Genomic DNA, 13,668 nt, shown 5'->3' with positions numbered 1-13,668 from the left:
TTGGTTCTCGCTATTCCTGTTCATCTTCCGCAGAAATTGCAAACTGGGCCAAACAGGAGGTTAAAGGCGCTGGCTCTCCAAGTGGGGAGAGTGTTAGTAAAGCGTCTGGAATGTTGCCCCCGAGTACCAGGGGAGGAAAACTGAGACATATTTGAACACGTCTCCCGATCACACGGTTGATCATACTCTGGGTTCCACATGCATGTTTTAGCTGAAGGAAGAATACCTTAAACCTGGAGAGTTGAGACCCGTGTAATGGGTACCATGCAATATGACTTCAAAGGGTCTTCATTTGCTCACCGAACCTCTCCAGTCCTATCACTGCTGCGTTTATGCCCCTGTACACATGCTTGATTCTCTTTCGGAGACATAGCAATCCATAGGTTTTAATATACTTACTAGTCAGGTACATCCTTAGGCGTTTAATATGCGGTGTTGAGTCCATTTCATTGAGCAAGGAGTAGCTCTTGTCTATTCCATATTTGGCTTAAGGAACTTTGTGCTCATTTCGATCTCTGGTTTTATGCAGCACCCCAACTCACCTTTCCCCTTAAGCAAGCATAAGTTGGTTTTCTAAATTTGAGACCCTGTTCTGTTCTGTAATTCAGTTCCTGTGTAGCCAAGTTTCCATTCCGTGTATTACTGATATCTTATGATGTTTCTTTTTCTGTGTGACTTATTTCAGTTAGAATCATCGTATCTGAATCAACTCATTATTCTGCTACGGGCCTGATGACATAGATTTCATTGCTGAGTGATACTGCATTGTACGTAAATACCACAAGTTCTTTATCCATTTTTCAATTTCTGTGATATTGAACTTGTACGGTAAACGATGTTCTTGTAAACAGAGGCGTCCCAAACTTTGGGGTGGCTGTGTCTTTTTGATTTTAATTTCCCTAAGCTATAGGACCATAAGTGGATGTGCCCTAGGTTCTGTTGCTTTGTTTTTTAGATGTTTCAGGAAACACCATACACTTCTCCCGAGTTTCTTTTGGCAATTTACATCCCGCCCATCAGCATAACAAGGCTCCCAATTCTCCATGGCCCGTCCTGCCTTTCTGGATTTTACACTTTTTTCAGATGGCCCTTTTGACCGGGGGGAAGTGAGACTTCATTGTAGTGCAGATTTCCTTTGCAAGTTTGCTTGGTTGGCCAAAAAGGGCGTATGCGTTTTTTCCTGAATATATTCAGGAAAAAACGCATACGCCCTTTTTGGCCAAGTGCATCATTGTGGACGTTCTGCCTCTTTTCCTATGCTTTCAATGCAATTCCAGTCTACCTCCTGAAATCGGTTTCCTGCAATTCTGCCCCACTTTCAAGTCCTCTTGGCAGCCTTACTTCAGTATATTTTTGGACGATAGCTGTCATTTATAACTCTGCAGGTTTGTGAATTACAGTGCCCCTGAGCTCCTTTCTTCAACTCGCTTTCTTGTGACCTGGCCGCAACACCGCAGGATGGCTTCAGGCCCTAATCTGGTTCCTGCACGGCATGCTGAGCCTTTGGTTAATTCCTCTTCCTGGTGGGAAATGATAGTTAAATTTGCCCGTCCAGACACCTCCAGCTAGTCTCTCATTGGTTCTCGCTATTCCTGTTCATTTTCCGCAGAAATTGCAAACTGGGCCAAACAGGAGGTTAAAGGGACTGACTCTCCAAGTCGGGAGAGTGTTAGTAAAGCGTCTGGAATGTTGCACCCGAGTACCAGGGTACGAAAACTGAGACATATTTGAACACGTCTCCCGATCACATGGTTGATCATACTCTGGGTTCCACATGCATGTTTTAGCTGAAGGAAGAATACCTAAAACCTGGGTAGTTGAAACCCGTGGGATGGGTACCATGCAATATGACTTCAAAGGGTCTTCATTTGCTCACCGAACCTCTCCAGTCCTATCACTGCTGCGTTTATGCCCCTGTACACATGCTTGATTCTCTTTCGGAGACATAACAATCCATATGTTTTAAGATACTTACTAGTCAGTTATATTCTTAGGCGTTTAATATGCGGTGTTGAGTCCATTTCGTTGAGCAAGGAGTAGCTCTTGTCTATTCCATATTTGGCTTAAGGAACTTTATCTGTGCTCATTTCAATCTCTGGTTTTATGCAGCACCCCAACTCACCTTTCCCCTTAAGCAAGCATAAGTTGGTTTTCTAAATTTGAGACCCTGTTCTGTTCTGTAATTCCGTTCCTGTGTAGCCAAGTTTCCATTCCGTGTATTAGTGATATCTTATGATGTTTCTTTTTCTGTGTGACTTATTTCAGTTAGAATCATCGTACCTGAATGCACTCATTATGCTGCTACGGGCCTGATGACATAGATTTCATTGCTGAGTGATAATGCATTGTACGTAAGTACCACTAGTTCTTTATCCATTTTTCACTTTCTGTGATATTGATCTTGTACGGTAAACGAGGTTCTTGTAAACAGAGGCTTCCCAAACTTTGGGGTGGCTGTGTGTTTTTGATTTTAACTTCCCTAAGCTATAGGACCATAAGTGGAAATGCACTAGGCTCTGTTGCTTTGTTTTTTAGATGTTTCAGGAAACACCATACACTTCTCCCTAGTGTCTGTTGGCAATTTACATCCCGCCCATCAGCATAACAAGGCTCCCAGTTCTCCATGGCCTGTCCTGCCTTTCTGGATTTTACACCTTTTTCAGATGGCCCTTTTGACCGGGGGGAAGTGAGACTTCATTGTAGTGCAGATTTCCTTTGCAAGCTTGCTTGGTTGGCCAAAAAGGGCGTATGCGTTTTTTCCTGAATATATTCAGGAAAAAACGCATACGCCCTTTTTGGCCAAGTGCATCATTGTGGACGTTCTGCCTCTTTTCCTATGCTTTCAATGCAATTCCAGTCTACCTCCTGAAATCGGTTTCCTCCAATTCTGCTGCGCTTTCAAGTCCTCTTGGCAGCCTTACTTCAGTCTATTTTTGGACGATAGCTGTCATTTATAACTCTGCAGGTTTGTGAATTACAGTGCCCCTGAGCTCCTTTCTTCAACTCGCTTTCTTTTGAGCTGGCCGCAACACCGCAGGATGGCTTCAGGCCCTAATCTGGTTCCGGTACGGCACGCTGAGCCTTTGGTTATTTCCTCTTCCTGGTGGGAAATGAGAGTTAAATTTGCCCGTCCAGACACCTCCAGCTAGCTTCTCATTGGTTCTCGCTATTCCTGTTCATCTTCCGCAGAAATTGCAAACTGGGCCAAACAGGAGGTTAAAGGCGCTGACTCTCCAAGTGGGGAGAGTGTTAGTAAAGCGTCTGGAATGTTGCACCCGAGTACCAGGGGAGGAAAACTGAGACATATTTGAACACGTCTCCCGATCACATGGTTGATCATACTCTGGGTTCCACATGCATGTTTTAGCTGAAGGAAGAATACCTAAAACCTGGGTAGTTGAAACCCGTGGAATGGGTACCATGCAATATGACTTCAAAGGGTCTTCATTTTCCTCACCGAACCTCTCCAATCCTATCATGCTGCATTTATGCCCCTGTACACATGCTTGATTCTCTTTCGGAGACATAGCAATCCATAGGTTTTAAGATACTTACTAGTCAGGTACATTCTTAGGTGTTTAATATGCGGTGTTGAGTCCATTTCGTTGAGCAAGGAGTAGCTCTTGTCTATTCCATATTTGGCTTAAGGAACTTTATCTGTGCTCATTTCAATCTCTGGTTTTATGCAGCAACCCAACTCACCTTTCCCCTTAAGCAAGCATAAGTTGGTATTTTAAATTTGAGAACCTGTTCTGTTTTGGAATTCAGTTCCTGTGTAGCCAAGTTTACATTCCGTGTATTACTGATATCTTATGATGTTTCTTTTTCTGTGTGACTTATTTCAGTTAGAATCATCGTACCTGAATCTACTCATTATGCTGCTTCGGGCCTGATGACATATATTTCATTGCTGAGTGATACTGCATTGTACGTAAGTACCACAAGTTCTTTATCCATTTTTCACTTTCTATGATATTGAACTTGTACTGTAAACGAGGTTCTTGTAAACAGAGGCGTCCCAAACTTTGGGGTGGCTGTGTCTTTTTGATTTTAATTTCCCTAAGCTATAGGACCATAAGTGGAAGTGCCCTAGGCTCTGTTGCTTTGTTTTTCAGATGTTTCAGGAAACACCATACACTTCTCCTGAGTGTCTGTTGGCAATTTACATCCCGCCCATCAGCATAACAAGGCTCCCAGTTCTCCATGGCCTGTCCTGCCTTTCTGGATTTTACACTTTTTTCAGATTGCCCTTTTGACCCTGGGGAAGTGAGACTTCATTGTAGTGCAGATTTCCTTTGCAAGTTTGCTTGGTTGGCCAAAAAGGGCGTATGCGTTTTTTCCTGAATATATTCAGGAAAAAACGCATACGCCCTTTTTGGCCAAGTGCATCATTGTGGACGTTCTGCCTCTTTTCCTATGCTTTCAATGCAATTCCAGTCTACCTCCTGAAATCGGTTTCCTGCAATTCTGCCCCGCTTTCAAGTCCTCTTGGCAGCCTAACTTCAGTCTATTTTTGGACGATAGCTGTCATTTATAACTCTGCAGGTTTGTGAATTCCAGTGCCCCTGAGCTCCTTTCTTCAACTCGCTTTCTTTTGAGCTGGCCGCAACACCGCAGGATGGCTTCAAGCCCTAATCTGGTTCTGGCACGGCACGCTGAGCCTTTGGTTAATTCCTCTTCCTGGTGGGAAATGAGAGTTAAATTTGCCCGTCCAGACACCTCCAACTAGCCTCATTGGTTCTCGCTATTCCTGTTCATCTTCCGCAGAAATTGCAAACTGGGCCAAACAGGAGGTTAAAGGGATTGACTCTCCAAGTGGGGAGAGTGTTAGTAAAGCGTCTGGAATGTTGCAGCCGAGTACCAGGGGAGGAAAACTGAGACATATTTAAACACGTCTCCCGATCACATGGCTGATCATACTCTAGGTTCCACATGCATGTTTTAGCTGAAGGAAGAATACCTTAAACCTGGGTAGTTGAAACCCGTGGAATGGGTACCATGCAATATGACTTCAAAGGGTCTTCATTTGCTCACCAAACCTCTCCAATCCTATCACTGCTGCGTTTATGCCCCTGTACACATGCTTGATTCTCTTTCGGAGACATAGCAATCCATAGGTTTTAAGATACTTACTAGTCAGGTACATTCTTAGGCGTTTAATATTGGGTGTTGAGTCCATTTCGTTGAGCAAGGAGTAGCTCTTGTCTATTCCATATTTGGCTAAAGGAACTTTATCTGTGCTCATTTCAATCTCTGGTTTTATGCAGCACCCCAACTCACCTTTACCCTTAAGCAAGAATAAGTTGGTTTTCTAAATTTGAGACCCTGTTCTGTTCTGTAATTCTGTACCTGTGTAGGAAGTTTACATTCCGTGTATTACTGATATCTTATGATGTTTCTTTTTCTGTGTGACTTATTTCAGTTAGAATCATCATACCTGAATCCACTCATTGTGCTGCTAAGGGCCTGATGACACAGATTTCATTGCTGAGTGATATTGCTTTGTAAGTAAATACCACAACTTCTTTATCCATTTTTCACTTTCTGCGATGTTGAACTTGTACTGTAAACGAGGTTCTTGTAAACAGAGCCGTTCCAAACTTTGGGGTGGCTGTGTCTTTTTGATTTTAATTTCCCTAAGCTATAGGACCATAAGTGGAAGTGCCCTAGGTTCTGTTGCTTTGTTTTTTAGATGTTTCAGGAAACACCATACACTGCTCCCGAGTGGTTGTTGGCAATTTACATCCCGCCCATCAGCATAACAAGGCTCCCAGTTCTCCATGGCCTGTCCTGCCTTTCTGGATTTTACACTTTCTTCAGATGGCCCTTTTGACCGGGGGAAGTGAGACTTCATTGTAGTGCAGATTTCCTTTGCAAGCTTGCTTGGTTGGCCAAAAAGGGCCTATGCGTTTTTTCCTGAATATATTCAGGAAAAAACGCATACGCCCTTTTTGGCCAAGTGCATCATTGTGGACGTTCTGCCTCTTTTCCTATGCTTTCAATGCAATTCCAGTCTACCTCCTGAAATCGGTTTCCTGTAATTCTGCCCCGCTTTCAAGTCCTCTTGGCAGCCTTACTTCAGTCTATTTTTGGACGATAGCTGTCATTTATAACTCTGCAGGTTTGTGAATTACAGTGCCCCTGAGCTCCTTTCTTCAACTCGCTTTCTTGTGACCTGGCCGCAACACTGCAGGATTGCTTCAGGCCCTAATCTGGGTCTGGCACGGCACGCTGAACCTTTGGTTATTTCCTCTTCCTGGTGGGAAATGAGAGTTAAATTTGCCAGTCCAGACACCTCCAGCTAGTCTCTCATTGGTTCTCGCTATTCCTGTTCATCTTCCGCAAAAATTACAAACTGGGCCAAACAGGAGGTTAAAGGCGCTGACTCTCCAAGTGGGGAGAGTGTTATTAAAGCATCTGGAATGTTGCACCCGAGTACCAGGGTACGAAAACTGAGACATATTTGAACACGTCTCCCGATCACATGGTTGATCATACTCTAGGTTCCACATGCATGTTTTAGCAGAAGGAAGAATACCTTAAACCTGGGTAGTTGAAACCCGTGGAATGGGTACCATGCAATATGACTTCAAAGGGTCTTCATTTGCTCACCGAACCTCTCCAATCCTATCACTGCTGCGTTTATGCCCCTGTACACATGCTTGATTCTCTTTCGGAGACATAGCAATCCATAGGTTTTACGATACTTACTAGTCAGGTACATTCTTAGGCGTTTAATATGGGGTGTTGAGTCCATTTCATTGAGCAAGGAGTAGCTCTTGTCTATTCCATATTTGGCTTAAGGAACTTTATCTGTGCTCATTTCAATCTCTGGTTTTATGCAGCACCCCAACTCACCTTTACCCTTAAGCTAGAATAAGTTGGTTTTCTAAATTTGAGACCCTGTTCTGTTCAGTAATTCAGTCCCTGTGTAGCCAAGTTTCCATTCCGTGTATTACTGATATCTTATGATGTTTCTTTTTCTGTGTGACTTATTTCAGTTAGAATCATCATACCTGAATCCACTCATTGTGCTTCTAAGGGCCTGATGACATAGATTTCATTGCTGAGTGATATTGCTTTGTAAGTAAATTCCACAGCTTCTTTATCCATTTTTCATTTTCTGCGATGTTGAACTTGTACTGTAAACGAGGTTCTTGTAAACAGAGCCGTCCCAAACTTTGGGGTGGCTGTGTCTTTTTTATTTTAATTTCCCTAAGCTATAGGACCATAAGTGAAAGTGCCCTAGGTTCTGTTGCTTTGTTTTTTAGATGTTTCAGGAAACACCATACACTTCTACCAAGTGTCTGTTGGCAATTTACATCCCACCCATCAGCATAACAAGGCTCCCAGTTCTCCATGGCCTGTCCTGCCTTTCTGGATTTTACACTTTTTTCAGATGGCCCTTTTGACCGGGGGGAAGTGAGACTTCATTGTAGTGCAGATTTCCTTTGCAAGCTTGCTTGGTTGGCCAAAAAGGGCGTATGCGTTTTTTCCTGAATATATTCAGGAAAAAACGCATACGCCCTTTTTGGCCAAGTGCATCATTGTGGACGTTCTGCCTCTTTTCCTATGCTTTCAATGCAATTCCAGTCTACCTCCTGAAATCGGTTTCCTGCAATTCTGCCCTGCTTTCAAGTCCTCTTGCCAGCCTTACTTCAGTCTATTTTTGGACGATAGCTGTCATTTATAACTCTGCAGGTTTGTGAATTACAGTGCCCCTGAGCTCCTTTCTTCAACTCGCTTTCTTGTGAGCTGGCCGCAACACCGCAGCATGGCTTCAGGCCCTAATCTGGTTCCGGCCCGGCATGCTGAGCCTTTGGTTAATTCCTCTTTCTGGTGGGAAATGAGAGTTAAATTTGCCCGTCCAGACACCTCCAGCTAGTCTCTCATTGGTTCTCGCTATTCCTGTTCATCTTCCGCAGAAATTGCAAACTGGGCCAAACAGGAGGTTAAAGGGATTGACTCTCCAAGTCGGGAGAGTGTTAGTAAAGCGTCTGGAATGTTGCACCCGAGTACCAGGGTACGAAAACTGAGACATATTTGAACACGTCTCCCGATCACATGGTTGATCATACTCTGGGTTCCACATGCATGTTTTAGCTGAAGGAAGAATACCTAAAACCTGGGTAGTTGAAACCCGTGGAATGGGTACCATGCAATATGACTTCAAAGGGTCTTCATTTGCTCACCGAACCTCTCCAATCCTATCACTGCTGCGTTTATGCCCCTGTACACATGCTTGATTCTCTTTCGGAGACATAGCAATCCATAGGTTTTAAGATACTTACTAGTCAGGTACATTCTTAGGCGTTTAATATGTGGTGTTGAGTCCATTTCGTTGAGCAAGGAGTAGCTCTTGTCTATTCCATATTTGGCTTAAGGAACTTTATCTGTGCTCATTTCAATCTCTGGTTTTATGCAGCACTCCAACTCACCTTTCCCCTTAAGCAAGCATAAGTTGGTTTTCTAAATTTGAGACCCTGTTCTGTTCTGTAATTCAGTTCCTGTGTAGCCAAGTTTACATTCCGTGTATTACTGATATCTTATGATGTTTCTTTTTCTGTGTGACTTATTTCAGTTAGAATCATCATACCTGAATCCACTCATTGTGCTGCTGAGGGCCTGATGACACAGATTTCATTGCTGAGTGATATTGCTTTGTAAGTAAATACCACAACTTCTTTATCCATTTTTCATTTTCTGCGATGTTGAACTTGTACTGTAAACGAGGTTCTTGTAAACAGAGCCGTTCCTAACTTTGGGGTGGCTGTGTCTTTTTGATTTTAAATTCCCTAAGCTATAGGACCATAAGTGAAAGTGCCCTAGGCTCTGTTGCTTTGTTTTTTAAATGTTTCAGGAAACACCATACACTTCTCCAGAGTGGTTGTTGGCAATTTACATCCCGCCCATCAGCATAACAAGGCTCCCAGTTCTCCAAGGCCTGTCCTGTCTTTCTGGATTTTACACTTTTTTCAGATTGCCCTTTTGACCGGGGGGAAGTGAGACTTCATTGTAGTGCAGATTTCCTTTGCAAGCTTGCTTGGTTGCCCAAAAAGTGCGTATGCGTTTTTTCCTGAATATATTCAGGAAAAAACGCATACGCCCTTTTTCGCCAAGTGCATCATTGTGGACGTTCTGCCTCTTTTCCTATGCTTTCAATGCAATTCCAGTCTACCTCCTGAAATCGGTTTCCTGCAATGCTGCCCCGCTTTCAATTCCTCTTGGCAGCCTTACTTCTGTCTATTTTTGGACGATAGCTGTCATTTATAACTCTGCAGGTTTGTGAAATACAGTGCCCCTGAGCTCCTTTCTTCAACTCGCTTTCTTGTGAGCTGGCCGCAACACCGCAGGATGGCTTCAGGCCCTAATCTGGTTCTGGCACGGCACGCTGAGCCTTTGGTTAATTCCTCTTCCTGGTGGGAAATGAGAGTTAAATTTGCCCATCCAGACACCTCCAGCTAGTCTCTCATTGGTTCTCGCTATTCCTGTTCATCTTCCGCAGAAATTGCAAACGGGGCCAAACAGGAGGTTAAAGGTGCTGACTCTCCAAGTGGGGAGAGTGTTAGTAAAGCGTCTGGAATGTTGCACCCGAGTACCAGGGGAGGAAAACTGAGACATATTTGAACACGTCTCCCGTTCACACGGTTGATCATACTCTGGGTTCCACATGCATGTTTTAGCTGAAGGAAGAATACCTTAAACCTGGAGAGTTGAGACCCGTGTAATGGGTACCATGCAATATGACTTCAAAGGGTCTTCATTTGCTCACCGAACCTCTCCAATCCTATCACTGCTGCGTTTATGCCCCTGTACACATGCTTGATTCTCTTTCGGAGACATAACAATCCATAGGTTTTAAGATACTTACTAGTCAGGTACATTCTTTGGCGTTTAATATGGGGTGTTGAGTCCATTTCGTTGAGCAAGGAGTAGCTCTTGTCTATTCCATATTTGGCTTAAGGAACTTTATCTGTGCTCATTTCAATCTCTGGTTTTATGCAGCACCCCAACTCACCTTTCCCCTTAAGCAAGCATAAGTTGGTTTTCTAAATTTGAGACCCTGTTCTGTTTTGGAATGCAGTTCCTGTGTAGCCAAGTTTACATTCCGTGTATTACTGATATCTTATGATGTTTCTTTTTCTGTGTGACTTATTTCAGTTAGAATCATCGTACCTGAATCCACTCATTATGCTGCTACGGGCCTGATGACATAGATTTCATTGCTGAGTGATACTGCATTGTACGTACGTACCACAAGTTCTTTATCCATTTTTCACTTTCTGTGATATTGAACTTGTACGGTAAACGAGGTTCTTGTAAACGGAGGCGTCCCAAACTTTGGGGTGGCTGTGTCTTTTTGATTTTAATTTCCCTAAGCTATAGGACCATAAGTGGAAGTGCCCTAGGCTCTGTTGCTTTGTTTCTTAGATGTTTCAGGAAACACCATACACTCTCCTGAGTGTCTGTTGGCAATTTACATCCCGCCCATCAGCATAACAAGGCTCCCAGTTCTCCATGGCCTGTCCTGCCTTTCTGGATTTTACACTTTTTTCAGATGCCCCTTTAAACCGGGGAGAAGTGAGACTTCATTGTAGTGCAGATTTCCTTTGCAAGTTTGCTTGGTTGGCCAAAAAGGGCGTATGCGTTTTTTCCTGAATATATTCAGGAAAAAACGCATACGCCCTTTTTGGCCAAGTGCATCATTGTGGACGTTCTGCCTCTTTTCCTATGCTTTCAATGCAATTCCAGTCTACCTCCTGAAATCGGTTTCCTGCAATTCTGCCCCGCTTTCAAGTCCTCTTGGCAGCCTTACTTCAGTCTATTTTTGGACGATAGCTGTCATTTATAACTCTGCAGGTTTGTGAGTTACAGTGCCCCTGAGCTCCTTTCTTCAACTCGTTTTCTTGTGAGCTGGCTGCAACACCGCTGGATGTCTTCAGGCCCTAATCTGGTTCCGGCACGGCATGCTGAGCCTTTGGTTATTTCCTCTTTCTGGTGGGAAATGAGAGTTAAATTTGCCCGTCCAGACACCTCCAGCTAGTCTCTCATTGGTTCTCCCTATTCCTGTTCATCTTCCGCAGAAATTGCAAACGGGGCCAAACAGGAGGTTAAAGGTGCTGACTCTCCAAGTGGGGAGAGTGTTAGTAAAGCGTCTGGAATGTTGCACCCGAGCACCAGGGGAGGAAAACTGAGACATATTTGAACACGTCTCCCGTTCACACGGTTGATCATACTCTGGGTTCCACATGCATGTTTTAGCTGAAGGAAGAATACCTTAAACCTGGAGAGTTGAGACCCGTGTAATGGGTACCATGCAATATGACTTCAAAGGGTCTTCATTTGCTCACCGAACCTCTCCAATCCTATCATTGCTGCGTTTATGCCCCTGTACACATGCTTGATTCTCTTTCGGAGACATAGCAATCCATAGGTTTTAAGATACTTACTAGTCAGGTACATTCTTTGGCGTTTAATATGGGGTGTTGAGTCCATTTCGTTGAGCAAGGAGTAGCACTTGTCTATTCCATATTTGGCTTAAGGAACTTTATCTGTGCTCATTTCAATCTCTGGTTTTATGCAGCACCCCAACTCACCTTTCCCCTTAAGCAAGCATAAGTTGGTTTTCTAAATTTGAGACCCTGTTCTGTTTTGGAATGCAGTTCCTGTGTAGCCAAGTTTACATTCCGTGTATTAGTGATATCTTATGATGTTTCTTTTTCTGTGTGACTTATTTCAGTTAGAATCATCATACCTGAATCCACTCATTGTGCTGCTAAGGGCATGATGACATAGATTTCATTGCTGAGTGATATTGCTTTGTAAGTAAATACCACAACTTCTTTATCCATTTTTCACTTTCTGCAATGTTGAACTTGTACTGTAAACGAGGTTCTTGTAAACAGAGCCGTCCCAAACTTTGGGGTGGCTGTGTCTTTTTGATTTTAATTTCCCTAAGCTATAGGACCATAAGTGGCAGTGCCCTAGGCTCTGTTGTTTTGTTTTTTAGATGTTTCAGGAAACACCATACACTTCTCCCGAGTGTCTGTTGGCAATTTACATCCCGCCCATCAGCATCACAAGGCTCCCAGTTCTCCATGGGCTGTCCTGCCTTTCTGGATTTTACACGTTATTCAGATGGCCCTTTTGACCGGGGGGAAGTGAGACTTCATTGTAGTGCAGATTTCCTTTGCAAGCTTGCTTGGTTGGCCAAAAAGGGCGTATGCGTTTTTTCCTGAATATATTCAGGAAAAAAGACATACGCCCTTTTTGGCCAAGTGCATCATTGTGGACGTTCTGCCTCTTTTCCTATGCTTTCAATGCAATTCCAGTCTACCTCCTGAAATCGGTTTCCTGCAATTCTGCCCCGCTTTCAAGTCCTCTTGGCAGCCTTACTTCAGTCTATTTTTGGACGATAGCTGTCATTTATAACTCTGCAGGTTTGTGAATTACAGTGCCCCTGAGCTCCTTTCTTCAACTCACTTTCTTTTGAGCTGGCCGCAACACCGCAGGATAGCTTCAGGCCCTAATCTGGTTCCGGCCCCGCATGCTGAGCCTTTGGTTAATTCCTCTTCCTGGTGGGTAATGAGAGTTAAATTTGCCCGTCCAGACACCTCCAGCTAGCCTCTCATTGGTTCTCGCTATTCCTGTTCATCTTCCGCAGAAATTGCAAACTGGGCCAAACAGGAGGTTAAAGGGACTGACTCTCCAAGTGGGGAGAGTGTTAGTAAAGCGTGTGGAATGTTGCACCCGAGTACCAGGGGAGGAAAACTGAGACATATTTGAACACGTCTCCCGATCACATGGTTGATCATACTCTAGGTTCCACATGCATGTTTTAGCTGAAGGAAGAATACCTTAAACCTGGGTAGTTGAAAGCCGTGAAATGGGTACCATGCAATATGACTTCAAAGGGTCTTCATTTGCTCACCGAACCTCTCCAATCCTATCACTGCTGCGTTTATGCCCCTGTACACATGCTTGATTCTCTTTCGGAGACATAGCAATCCATAGGTTTTAAGATACTTACTAGTCAGGTACATTCTTAGGCGTTTAATATGGGGTGTTGAGTCCATTTCGTTGAGCAAGGAGTAGCTCTTGTCTATTCCATATTTGGCTTAAGGAACTTTATCTGTGCTCATTTCAATCTCTGGTTTTATGCAGCACCCCAACTCACCTTTCCCCTTAAGCAAGCATAAGTTGGTTTTCTAAATTTGAGACCCTGTTCTGTTCTGTAATTCAGTTCCTGTGTAGCCAAGTTTACATTCCGTGTATTACTGATATCTTATGATGTTTCTTTTTCTGTGTGACTTATTTCAGTTAGAATCATCATACCTGAATCCACTCATTGTGCTGCTAAGGGCCTGATGACACAGATTTCATTGCTGAGTGATATTGCTTTGTAAGTAAATACCACAACTTTTTTATTCATTTTTCACTTTCTGCGATGTTGAACTTGTACTGTAAACGAGGTTCTTGTAAACAGAGCCGTTCAAAACTTTGGGGTGGCTGTGTCTTTTTGATTTTAAATTCCCTAATCTATAGGACCATAAGTGGAAGTGCCCTAGGCTCTGTTGCTTTGTTTTTTAGATGTTTCAGGAAACACCATACACTTCTCCCTAGTGTTTGTTGGCAATTTACATCCCGCCCTTCAGCATAACAAGGCTC

The 13,668-nt window shown here is 43.5% G+C and overlaps 1 long non-coding RNA gene across 2 annotated transcripts in view; it reads left to right on the top strand.

Moving 5' to 3' along the window:
- Window positions 1-1,978: 1,978 nt before the first annotated feature.
- Window positions 1,979-13,668, top strand: part of LOC307181486 — a 523,016-nt gene continuing 511,326 nt past the window's right edge. For both annotated transcript variants that reach the window (XR_013826879.1, XR_013826880.1), the window contains exons 1-2: window positions 1,979-2,351; window positions 3,846-3,931. This is a non-coding gene — a long non-coding RNA (uncharacterized lncRNA). The remainder of the gene's footprint in view (window positions 2,352-3,845; window positions 3,932-13,668) is intronic.

The sequence above is a fragment of the Stenella coeruleoalba genome (genome assembly GCF_951394435.1).
Source record: "Stenella coeruleoalba genome assembly, contig: scaffold_144, whole genome shotgun sequence".
Taxonomy (NCBI): Eukaryota; Metazoa; Chordata; class Mammalia; order Artiodactyla; family Delphinidae; genus Stenella; species Stenella coeruleoalba.
The sequence above is the reverse complement of the archived record's forward strand: the minus strand, read 5'-3'. Positions and strand labels throughout refer to the sequence as shown.